General features: G+C 37.5%; 1 protein-coding gene across 3 annotated transcripts in view; it reads right to left on the bottom strand.

Annotated features, from left to right (window-relative positions):
* The window catches only part of SLIT3 (slit guidance ligand 3), a 521,231-nt gene that overhangs the window by 453,830 nt on the left and 54,389 nt on the right, over nucleotides 1–13,012 (bottom strand). The window lies entirely within an intron of this gene.

Raw genomic sequence — 13,012 nt, 5'->3', positions numbered from 1 at the left:
AGCGCAATCTTGCACCTCTTAGGCACAGTATCTTCCAGCACCCACAAAAGTCCTCTCTACTACATTTAATCTTTAATTCAGAAGAGAAGGAAAGGAAAAAAAAAGGAAAAAAAAAAGAATCTAGTATCCCATCAACAGTAACCGCCAAGCCTTGAACCAGCTAAAAGCTTCCAAACCATAGCATTAAATACTGTAAATCATATATTTAACCACAGAATATTTCAGGTTATATGGGACCTCTGGAGGTCATATGGTTCAACTTCCCATTCAAAGCACAGCCAGTTACAAAGCTAGATGAGGTTAATATGCTTTTCTTTCTTAAATGACAGCAATAAAACCAGAAAAATCTCCTTCTACAGGAGAAACTATTATGTCATCAAGCTCATTTGTTTCTAAATATTAAATCCTTAAAAATTAGGCACACTAGTGGGGAAAAAAAAATAAACAACCCAGCGACTGCTCATTCAAGACAAGCCACTCTATTTCTACGACTAATCCCAACAGCCTGTACAGGTGAAGCCAGTTGTGTTCCACGGAAAGTTACTAAAAAAAAAATATTCAGTCAAATATCTAAGTGTTGCATAACTCAAAAAGTGCAGTTTAAAGTTATACAGAACTATTGTCTCTGACTATTCAACTCAGCAGCAATTTTCAATGTAGACATCCGCACCTCTAGCATCCCCAGCATTTCAACACTCACTGGTAACTGAAAGAGCTTCTTTCAGTATGAATATCTGAAATTTTCATAGATAAAAATTGCTTCCCCACAGTTTTGCACTGTTTTATCCTTTCAGGTTTTACTCTTTCTTTAAGGGAATTGCCAGGCTGAAAGCCTAAAGAACAACTGACTTCGACGTTCTTTCTTCCAAACTGACCCTCAAATGCTGGTGTACACAAACACAGAAAAAAGCTATAGAAACTCTTTACTTAACTTTTTTCTCTCATTTTCAAGTCAAAAGTCATCACTTTTCTATGCATCTTAGTATGCTCAATGTGCCTTAAAGGAAGACAGAAATCCTTTTCCCCTTTCAATTTCTTTTTTTTGTTTTGTTTTTTTTTAAAGGAAGGACTCTACAAAGTGAATTCATAGAATGGTTCGGGTTGGAAGGGACCTTAAAGACCATCTAGTTCTAACTCCCCTGCTCTGGGCAGGGACACCTCCCACCAGACCCGGCTGCTCAAAGCCTCATCCAACCTGGCCTTGAACACTTCCAGGGATGGGGCATCAACAACTTCCCTGGGCAACCTGGGCCAGTGCCTCATCACCATTACAGTGAAGAATTTCTTCTTAATATCCTATCTAAATCTACCCTCCTTCACTTTGAAACCTTTACCCCTCGTCGTATTATTACACTCCCTGATAAAGAGTCCCTCCCCACCCTTCCTGTAAGCCCCAGGATATAAAAAAAAAAATCAGACTGGTAACAAATAAGCCTCCACTTTTAAGCCACTCCACATTTATACGTTCTGTAAAGTTGTATGTATTTACATACACAATTTACAAACTTTAACTACAAAGTTTAAAATAATCTATCTCATATTTTTGCAAGTTTGATGTCAGACACGAGGCCTGACAGTAAGCCACTGCTATCCACAGGCCAGGCAACCTAGTGATTGGGTCTTTGTTCATGCATTTATTTAGACACGAGGAAATTGGTTTACTTCATTAAATAGGAGCTAGAATAAGCTGCAGCTGCAAGAGAGTGAAGTGGTCCTCATTTTTAAAAACTAGCAATGCCATTTGGGAAAAAGAGTAACAAGCAGTGAAGAAAAATAATTCCCTTCAACCAACTGAAATACCAGTTTTGAAGATAAACTAGTGAAAAACCTGAGGCCAACAAAAAGAAACATTGTTTTCTTTTGAAGTTCACCACCAACTGGGGTGAGTGGCACATTGCATTCCCCAGGCTTATGCGAAATTTGTTTCCTGTTGTGTCAGGAAAAAAAAAATACCATTATTGCTATGGTCCCTCTGGAGCATGTAATTACTGACACATATAAATTACACTTGATCAAAATACTTGACAAACGTTGCCCTGAAAGTCAAAACTAAACAGTCTGAGCAATGTTAGCCTAATTCTGTTTTCATTATAGGCAGGACTAGTAGAAATGGAAACACTGTACCATGCACATGCATTCCCCAGTCCTGCAACTAATGCCAAAAAAGAAAGACGGAGTTTCGCTGGATAATAATTCCTTTAGGTGGGTTGTTGCCTTCTGGGGCAATACTTGCTCAGGCACGGATGCACCACTATGTCCTCTCAACAAACCCAGTAAAATGACGTTGCTACATTTACGTGTTTTATTGCAATGCAAAATCCTGGGATTGGAATTTCAAGTGTAGCTGTTGGCAGCCACCAAAGTACTTAATGCAGCAGAAGAAATATAAGGCCTCTAGAGTCAAGAAAGGGAAGTTGTTTAAGTGAAGTACCTCCTACTGACCAACAAGTGCCCAGATCAAATAACACCAAGATCAGACATCAGAACAGCTGCCACTTCTGAAAAAGCCCAAGTGCTAACAAAAACTTCACACAATATCCCGTCAGCTCTGCTCCCAATAAGGGAATGTAAGGTATGGGGTTAATCGAGCAATTATTGGGGAAAAGGCAGGAAAGGATGGTGTGAGTAAAAGTGACTGAAGAAAAAAAAGGAAAAATCTCATTCTAATACTTTCAAAGATACAGTCACCACGTGCATGCACTGGTTGTAGAAAAATCAGTTTAGGGCTTGGAGATTGAGAACATTTTACTGCACTCAGCAACCTCCTTCACTTCCAGCAGTACAGAAAACATGCTGAGGCAGGCCTGACCCAGCGATGATTATCAGAACTAACACAATCGGGAGTTCTATTAATGTGATTGTTTGGTAGGAAACAAGATTATTCTCTCAACAAAAGAAACTAACTGTATAAGCATAACCTTTGGTTTCATATTGGATGCCTTATTTTTCAGTATTTTTCCCCTCACAGTTAAGCATTGGCATATCTTACATGTAAACCACTCAGAACATTAAACTTAGCATTCCTTCATATATCAATAGAAAGGAAATAAATCCACATCAGCTGTTTCCTAAAGAAAATCTTTCATAGATATATCTCTACTAACAGCCCATCAGGGAGTTTAACTGAGCAAAGCAAAAGACAGGTACTCAGTTCCAAATATACTTTGTTTGATTTTGTCAGTAGTATTTGCATTTTCATTGTAGAAAATCTCAAGCTTCAACAGTGGCAATTACCGTACATTTGAATAATCTCACTAACTTCCAAAGCATTATGTAAGGGAAACATATTACAAATCAGCTCATGGCCTTTTTATAACACAAGGTGTTACAAGCCTTTGGTTTTCAGTATGTTACACTGCATTAAGAAATAAAAGCAGTTCAAAGGCACACCTTGAATGACATCCTTCGCTTCGTCAGAGGAGTAACAAGATAATAAACTGCCCTTGCCAATCTATTCTTGTAGCACCATAACATTTAATGACTTGCACAAGTTATTTTAATTTTGTTTCATAAATAGTTTCTACTCTTGTAAGTTTTACAAGATGGACTCCACTTGGGACTTGAAACCTCATCAGACTCTAGATCAAATACCTCCTGGTTCAGCTCCACATTGACCCTTTTTGACAGGCAACACATACGCCTCAGGCTACAGTCCCACTGCTTCTCTCAGCCGCTCTGAATCATAACGAAATCCTGGATCATTTATGACTGTATTTCAAAAGTAACCATAGTGCATTTAAAAGTAATAGCAGTACTCATTTTGGTGACCTTTAAGTGTCTGAAATACTTTAAACAGGCATGCCCTATTACCTCTGTGAAACATATTGAAAAGTTCCAGAAAGCCTAACTTAAGCTTCCCATTGTACACATTACAGATTTCAAGAATAAAATCAAATGAGAACTAAAACAAATAAGTGTTTGGTCTTACATCATTTTACCCACAAAAACCTTCACTCCCAGGGTGCCTGGAATCCCCAATAAGTCTCTGCAGGGGAAACTGCTGTGAACCAGCAAACAACAGAGGTAGATGCCAGAAAACGGGTGATGGGAAATGGCCTTTTGTTTTTGAAGTTGCTGATCAAAATCAAGCCTTCATGTGCAGTGCTTATAATTTAACCCTCATTAGTACCTCTAGAACAATGATCATGTCCCCTACTTCCACCATCCACTCGCACACCAAAGGAAACTCCCAACATTTGCAACATATTTCCAAAGTATTTGAAAGGACTTGTACAAGACAAGTAATGTAAACTAGCCTTTAACCTCAGGATGACAGCCTATTATGGAAAGCAATGAAAAATATTTACGTTATCATTACTATATTCTTCCTGTTACACAGATGATATGTCTGTGCTTCGGGTCACCAGTTCAACCTGTTCCTACATTCACCTTGTGTGAGGAAAACAGTCTCAAACATGACAACAATGCTAAACACTCCCATTCTAATCTCCTGTTCCCCAAAAAATAAGTTATGTTTATTGTGCATTTTTTCCTAGTTGCAATAATGAAAATTCACACGTGAATGTGCCACTGCTCATTCTAACTGGGGTCAGGACTCTGACAGCTCTGGACCATTTACGAAACCAAGCATTCAGCAACACGCTTTTCAGCTCCTTTCAATGTCCAGCCAATGGGGAAAGTGCAAAACAATTCACACATCAATTAACCAATTAAGATGTTTTAAAACCAGAAAAGCAATATCCATATAGCAATAAATTATGTGCAAGTACTGCATGATGTGGTGACACTTGCAGACTAGCTATAGTAGCAAGGCCAAAAAGCCATGTTAACAAAGCAAATGCAGTAAATTTGAAAGATGAACTTCAAGCATGCAGAGGGGGTTATTCAGTTTCCAGAGAAGAAACTACCTACAAACCATCAGGTCAGAATACCTACAGTAATAATACACTTGCAGATAGAACCTAACTATTCTCTAACAGCATTCTATACAGCTATTCAATCCTCTGTCGAGTTTAACAAAAGCAGCCCATGGCTTCAAGAGCCATGACCACCCTTCAGGGCCACCAGCCACAACGCCCCCCAGCCTCGCCATCCCCACAGCTCAAGCCAGAGGAACCAGAATACAACACCATAGGGAGCCACAACGCTTGAACTGGTGCTAACAGAAGCAAAAGAGCAAAGTTCTGAAGACCAATGTAAGAAAATGGTAAACCAATAATGCCCACCCACAATTACTGTATTTTGAGAACTCTGTAATGGCTCTGCTACGTGAAAGCCATCATAACAAGCAGAGTCACTGTGGTGTTTTAACTTGTCACTCCAAACAACGCAGCGGAAGCCTGTTAAAAAGGACGCATTTCAGAATTGGCAGAGCACACATAACCACCCTCAGAAACCATGTCTCCAACTTCCTAGGCGATGACTAACCATGGAGCCCCAATCAAGTCGGCTGTGCTGCAACTCACTTAAAGCAGCAAAATTGCCTGCAGAACTTCAGAAAAGCCTAATTTCGGTAAACATCTCCAGGATGTTCTCAAATATCCTAGTTGTGGAGAAAAGAATGAACTCTGATGGGAATTAATGTCTGATGGGATAGAGTGACTACATACTGAATTTTGTCAATATTCCTTTTTTAATACTAAGAATAAGAAGAATTTTAAGAACCATCAGAAACTATTTACAACAGTCCTGTTAATGTAAAGTCCTGGGCTGGACTTAGTAAGTTTGCAAGGCTGCTACTGATGTTAGTAAAATAAACTAAGCATTTTCTCGTTCAGGATTGTCTTGAGCAGGCAATAACAGTAGAATCATTTTTAATACGTTATCTCCAAGACATATGATTTGAAACTAGAATATGTTTGAGAGTGCTTTAAAAAAACCCTACATTCAGGAAAGCTGACATGCAGCAACATGGTTAAGGCTATCAAACAACGTAGTGGCAAATTAATCTCACAAATTGGGAGTCTCCCGATTTCCTAAACGGAACATCAACCAAAGGAGCATGTCACCTTTCGAATAGCATAGGAAAAAACAGTGACAGTGAAAGGCAATAGTTACTCAGCTAATAAAGTAAAACTACTGATTTCCAAAGCAGACTCACGCTTAATCTGCATGTGTGGTATTTCTTCTGGAAATGCATAATCTTTTGCCACAAACTCCCTCAAATAGCTTAGTAATAAGATGACCTGATCAGAGAAGTTGGCAATAGATGTCTTCTAAGAAGACAGACGCCACTAAAACCCAGAAGTAATTTTTGCAAAGAGCACCCTTTCTTCTCCAATCACGCCTATTTCCCCTAAGAGGGGAAACAAGACATCTGCACAGTATAATTTTAAATAACTAATTTCACACAGGGGAAAAAGCAGCATTGAGGAGGGATCCTTCTGGCTTTTTGACATGTCTTCATTTGTTTTCTACACTCACAATAAAAAATCTTTTATTCATATTTTTAAAATTAATCTTCTGCACTAATTTAGACAGGAAAAAATCCTTAGACTCCAAATACAACTGGTGTATTTGTCTTTTAAAAAACCAATTTGCTACATACATTATTTACAACCAGAGCCAAAAAAGAAGATATAAAACTACTTCAGCTTGATAAATGGTGTAAATGTCATGCAGCTATCTGCAGCACAAGCCTCTGACCTAATGCACATCTTTCTCAAGCCAGAAGTGCACCCTAGAGACCAGCAAACACTTACTGTAATTATTTACTGTCTTCTAAAAAGACCTGCTGTGATCCATACACAGTAAAACTACAATTATTGGATGTGGATAAAACCACAAAAACACACTGTTACAAGCCCATCCTATTTTGTCATGGCAACACCATAACTCAAACTCATGTAACAATTGAATTGTCAGGATCCAGCTTTAATGTGAAATGATAATGGAGCTTTAAGTCAGCAATCTGTGAGATCTTTCTTTCTAGAAAGAGAACAAACAGAAAAACAAAGAGGACGCTAAGAAAATTTATGAACTGGTTGCTTTTCCAAAGACAGCTTCTGATGACATCCACGAGATAAAAGCCTCCGAATTTGATCAGGAGTCATGATTCGATACTTGGAGCTTGCTAAGGATCAGGCTGGAAAGGAGAGTTTACCAGTGACAGTTCTAGTAAGGCTTTCAGCAGAAAATTCTTGGCAAATCATATGCATGTGAAACAAGCTCCTCACTACATTAAACATCTTCACTATAAACGCACTCAAAGGAAAGCAGACGTTGGTAAAAATCTAATACACACTACACTTGTCAAATTCAAACCAGGAGACACTGACTTACACCAGCCAACTTCTGTCTGCAGGCATAGTGGGCAACAGAACAACATAGTACCTATCGCACAGTGAATCCAGAAGTTAAGTACACCTTTATATTCATGTTTAACAAGGTCAGCTTCAAAAGAAAAACAGGAACTAAGTAGTTCCAGCTACTCCTACTAGGAATTATCTAATGGAACTACTTACACAAAATCAAATATACACACTGCACCAACACTAAAACCATAAGGAAGCAGACAAATCAAGAGAAGAGATGAGAAATAGCAATAAATAATAGCAATAAAACTAAAAGCCAATATGATAAACAACTAACCAGACTACACAGGTTTTCAGTGACTACTAAATTTATCATTAAAATTGCTTTTAAGTATGCACATCCATATAACACACATTTCTCACCAGTATTCATGGCCTACGAATTACAGGATAGACCATTATTTCTATGCAGTTTTAATGTGGTTTTAATACCTAGCTCGAGGAGAAAAAAATTGGGCAATGAAGGTATTAAAGTCAGCAAAAATAATAAAACTTTGCCTGAGAAAACCTTCAGAAACATTTGGTATATTTTGTGTGTGTTTGTAGGCGCACTTTCTTGTTTCTAATCTACCCTTGAAAAAAATTAACAACAACAAAGGTCAAACAGATACTCAGTTTTTACTGGTGCCCCTCCAGCTATCACACATTTACTTATTTGACTGTTTTACAATGCTATATGTACCTTATTAGCTATTGATGTGCATTTATTGCATACCAAAGTAGAAAACTTTGATGATCTAATACAATGCTGAGCTGTGATCATAGAAAGCAGATGAGATTCACATCAGTGTTTTAATAAACTATAAACAAAGTGGGAGGTACATAGTTTTGAGTAAGAAAATATTTGAAAAGTTAATTATAATCATATAAAAGAGAATTTAAATTTCAATACAAATGACAGTGGATGAGTGCAAGTTCGCAAAGTTCCACATATTAACCTCTTCCATCCTTCCAAAAGCAGTTCTAGATTGAGGCAGATGCCAGATAATTCCTGACAACCATTAACCTAAAGGAACAGCGTGATGGGGCAAGGTTGAGCACAAGATTCCCCCTATCATTTATGCAGTTAGCTAAGTAGCCCCTTTTCCCCCATTTACTTTTTTTTTTTCTTACTCCATCTTTGAACACTGAAGTGTTACGTTTCCCTTTCCATTTTTTTTTAGTGAAGTGTTACCTAATTGAGTAGCACTTTAGAAAGCAAAACATAATTACTGATAGCACCACTGACTACCAGTGACTGGCTGTCACCGATGTTACCCTGGGAAACGTTAAGTTAGAATTAAGAGACACATACATTGATAGGAAACTATGAGACTGCTTATAAAAACCTTACGTTTTCATGACTGAAGTTGCATGACCTCAAGCTAACAAATCAAATAACAGCATCCAAGCTTTGTTCATAATGTATTTACTACAAAATGTTTTTCCTCAGTCTAAAATTCAGTCTGCTTCACTACACATGAGCTATTTGGCACGACATATTGGACGCGTATGCAAAAAAGCAGTTTCCTCTTTCTGCCTGAACATAAAGAAACACTTTTTTACTGTGAGGATGACTGAGCACTGGAGCAGGTTGCCCAAGGAGGCTGTGGAACTGGAGGCTGTTCCCAGAGATATTCGGAAAGCCACCAGGACACCAGCACCAGCCTGCTCTGGGTGACTGAGGGATGCGCTCCTCCTGTCTGAACTCGCTGAACTTACATGTTGGGGTGTTGGCGGGGAGCCAGGGGGGAGCAGGGTGAGAGTAGTTTCCCCGTTTTGTTTTTAAAGATACTTAAGTACCTCATGGACCACTAGCATACTTGGCCTTTAGTGAAAAGCAGATACACTATGATCATTTTATATACCATCTGTGCACACGAAGGAAAACTCATGATTCCATCACACACAAAGCTATGTTTACAAACTTTGCTGATAAATTTCACAAGTTGCTATGGATATTAGATAATAATTATCTTGTGATCAAAACATGGCTTTATAGCTGTTGAATTACATAGTTTGGTTTACTATATTTTTTCAGTGCATTTAATCACTTGCATTAAAATTAATATTACTTTTTACTTTATGGCTAGTAAATAATACTTGAAACTACACAAAAAGTATCTTTGTTTCCATGTCTCAATTTATTTGCAAGAGCCTTTCCCTTGATTCAGTTTTCTCATTAAAAGTGCCTGCAGTTTGAATTATTAGAGACTTAATTATTAATCCCAGATAAAACGTTTAAGAAGCTTTAAAACCAAGGAAATCAAGGCAACAGAGTAATGGCAAATATTTCCACTAAAGAATCCAATCAAGGGTTCATTCACCATCCAATTTAAACTTAGAACTCTTATCTAAACTAAAGCAAACAAAATCCGCAAGTCTCAAAGCCACTCTTTCTAGAAGAAAAGGCTCAAAACCTTATGAGAAACTCATTTTGTGGGACGTTTCACATTCCATCTAAAGTTTATTCCCTTATATATATATTCCTGCTTCTAATATCAACCAGATGTGACAATGAAGTCTAAGCTGCGCTGTAAAAGATGCAAGCATAGCCCGTAGCTCAGCATTTCAGGAGAAGGTTGGAGAAAAAAGGCAAAGGTACCTGGAGCTGAGTGATTAATTGAGGAAGTAGTTACAATCTGAGAAACATTCTAAATTAAGTTTTATTAGTTATTAGAAAGAGTGCATTTCAGTGAAAATGCTGAGTGCCTTGACATAAATACACGATGGTAACACACAAGGAAGCTATCCCACGCTGTGCAAAGAGTGCGCATATGGAACAAGAGAAGAACCCAACATCACCAAACAGTTTGTTCTCTCGCTTTTCAAGCACAGCATTGCCAGGAAAATGTAATGTTCTACATTTCAATTTCCAGCAGCAACAAGACTGGAAAGACTTTGCCGATACTGAACTACACGAAAAAGTTTGTTCCTTTACTAAACTCACAGTCAGATTTCAGCCCCACTGACAGAACACTAAGAAGAGTCCTCACATCTGTTTTGCAACCTTTAGTTATTACTGAGACATTAACTGCTCTTCCCTGAAACCCTCCAGCCCACAAAATTCCTCCATCTTTAAACAGGTCAGTCACTCCATCTCCAACAAATTCTATTAATGCTAAGATATATGCCCAACTTTCACACTATTATCAAGTTATCAAACTTAAAATGTCACCTTTGTGTTGAGTTCTATATTTAAAAAAAATTTAATCTGGACCTTCGTTAACTAAATTGTAGACTGTTATGACTGACTTCACATCTGTTACAGAAAGCAGCTGTAAGAATCACTGTTGATTTCATCTGTTATTTGCTATGCAGACAAGACTATGGGCTCTTCATTTTCAACAAGTAAAATCAAATTTTCCATTTTGAGTATACTACATGGAAATATTTAGTTGTTCTTCAGTTCTCATTCTGCATCATTTGAGCTGAAGCAATCTTAACAATTAACACACTCAATTTTGGACTTTCTACATTATCTGGATTATAACTGTCAGAAAATAGTAATATAATTGACTCATAGCTTAGTAGCTCGGAGTCACCAGTTTGAAAGTATGGCAGGAGAAAGAAGCGTACCATGGAAAATAAAAATTAAGATCAGTATTATATACACTTTTTAATATTCATTTTAATCCACTCATCGTAAATTCCACAGAATTACACCACCCATTTATCAGTCCCTCTTATCAATTTTTCCTTCATTGTTATTCCCTTTCAACACTTTCTCAACTATGCTTTCTTCTTGAAAGGCTGGGTCAGTGCAGCTGCAGGAGAAGAATGCAAGCATCATGCCTCGCCACTGAAGCGTTTTCCCTAAAAAGCCAGTTGCGAGCAATGGACTGGCACTCTTGCATTTAAGCAAGTCATAACAAAAGTGAGAAAGAACAACTCTTAGATTTCCTATCAGTAGGACCAAGACAGTGGCACAAAAAAACCTGACAGTAACCTTCTTAGACACATATTTTTATTTTTCCTCAAAGTATAAACATATATGCGGGGTGGGGCGTGGGGGTGGATTTTTACAAATTCTAGTAGGTAGGAAGTTTCTTTCTTATCCCATCACTGAAAAACATAAAACCAAACTGCATTTGGAACCATAACAGTTCACTTAGCTAAAATTTATTTACTTAAAATATTCACTATATTTATACAACACTTGTATCTTCAAAAGAAAAAGCAAGTTTCTACTGACAAACAGTGCTAAAGTGATCTATCTAAAGCACTATTAAACAGTAAGCAAGACTTTGAATGAATGTCAGTGAATAAAGACAGATATTTCAACAGCATCTGTTGGGAGGCGTGACAGAATACAGCATTCATATTAATCATTGTTTTTTGTAATTTTATTACAATCCTTATATTCTAAACCCAAAATTATTACCTCTTGCTTGTAAGGACTATAATGTACCACGATTACACGATCTACTAAAAGATACACTCTGGTATTGAAAAGCCTCAGTTACATTCCCTTAGTTTCTGCGTGTAAGGCTCCTTCAGACAGATGCACACAAGTGACCAACACACACGACCTTCCCTCGAAACCACAAATTACCAGGCAGCTCCTTTCACCTTAACAATAGCCATGTACAATGCAACCACTCACAGAGGAAGTTTCAACCTGTTAAACTGGAGTTTGTATTAGTGGATAAATGCAAACTCTATGAAGATTTTTTCATCTTGAAAGCATCACCATTTCCTTGGACAACCAACCTACATGAAGCAAGTCTTCTATAATGGTATCTGCAAGTAAGTACACAGCTCACACTTTACACTCAAGACGAGTTTCAAGATACAGAATTTCAAAAACATGCAAAGAACATGAGGAAATACAACCAAATCACTCAGCCCTAGCAAATCCATTGAGTAAATATTTTCTAGTGCATTCAAAAGCTGCAACAAAGCCTGCAAAAACAAATCTAACAAAGACTTTTCAAGCACGTTTTGAGATTAAGACAGCTATAGCTTGTATTTATCTTTCTATATTTTTTCATCTTCAGAACTTTGTCATTCACTTATTTGTACAGTTTTTGTGAGCAATTTCACACAACAGTACAGAAATTCTCCAAAACTGTACCAGTATCACTCCCTGCACACTGTCCAATTCGTTTGCTTTTAGAACATGAACAAAGAGCCTATTATTTTTTTTAAATAGTCATCTGATTCCAAAATTAATCTTCACCATCACCATGTGTTTTATATTTCCACAGGAAGAAATAAAATTCACAGCACTGCCTAAATGGTTTGCTTGGTTGCATACAGTTCAACAACAACTATAAAAACCCTACTTGGATGTAGCAACTTTTCAACAATCCTGTAGAAACGTTACAATTTCACTAGCCAAATCAGAAATCCTACTGTCGGGTCTTCCATATATAAACACAAGCACAAAACCCACCAGTTTTACCATGTAGCACATCTTTCAAAAAGACAGACTGGACCACGACTTTAAACTTTGGCAGGATCTGGAAGGCTAGTTCAAACAGCTTTTGACCACTCCTTTAAAAAGGCAGATGACTTTTCTTGGTAGTAACTGTGAAGGCACTTGCTCATCCATTTTATTTCTATTCACTTTTAAAAAAAAAAATTTACAAATTATCCAGTCAATGTGCTAGCACCACTCTCTCCCTGCCCCCACCAAAAAAAAATGATGCCAAGCTCATGTTAGTCTTCTCTTGCTGTCCAAACTAGTCTTGAGGCCATCTATACACCTTATAACACAGTTTTTATTTTTGAAGGAAATAAAATATTTTTTACCT

The sequence above is a fragment of the Chroicocephalus ridibundus genome, chromosome 11 (genome assembly GCF_963924245.1).
Source record: "Chroicocephalus ridibundus chromosome 11, bChrRid1.1, whole genome shotgun sequence".
Lineage (NCBI taxonomy): Eukaryota > Metazoa > Chordata > Aves > Charadriiformes > Laridae > Chroicocephalus > Chroicocephalus ridibundus.
The sequence above is the reverse complement of the archived record's forward strand: the minus strand, read 5'-3'. Positions and strand labels throughout refer to the sequence as shown.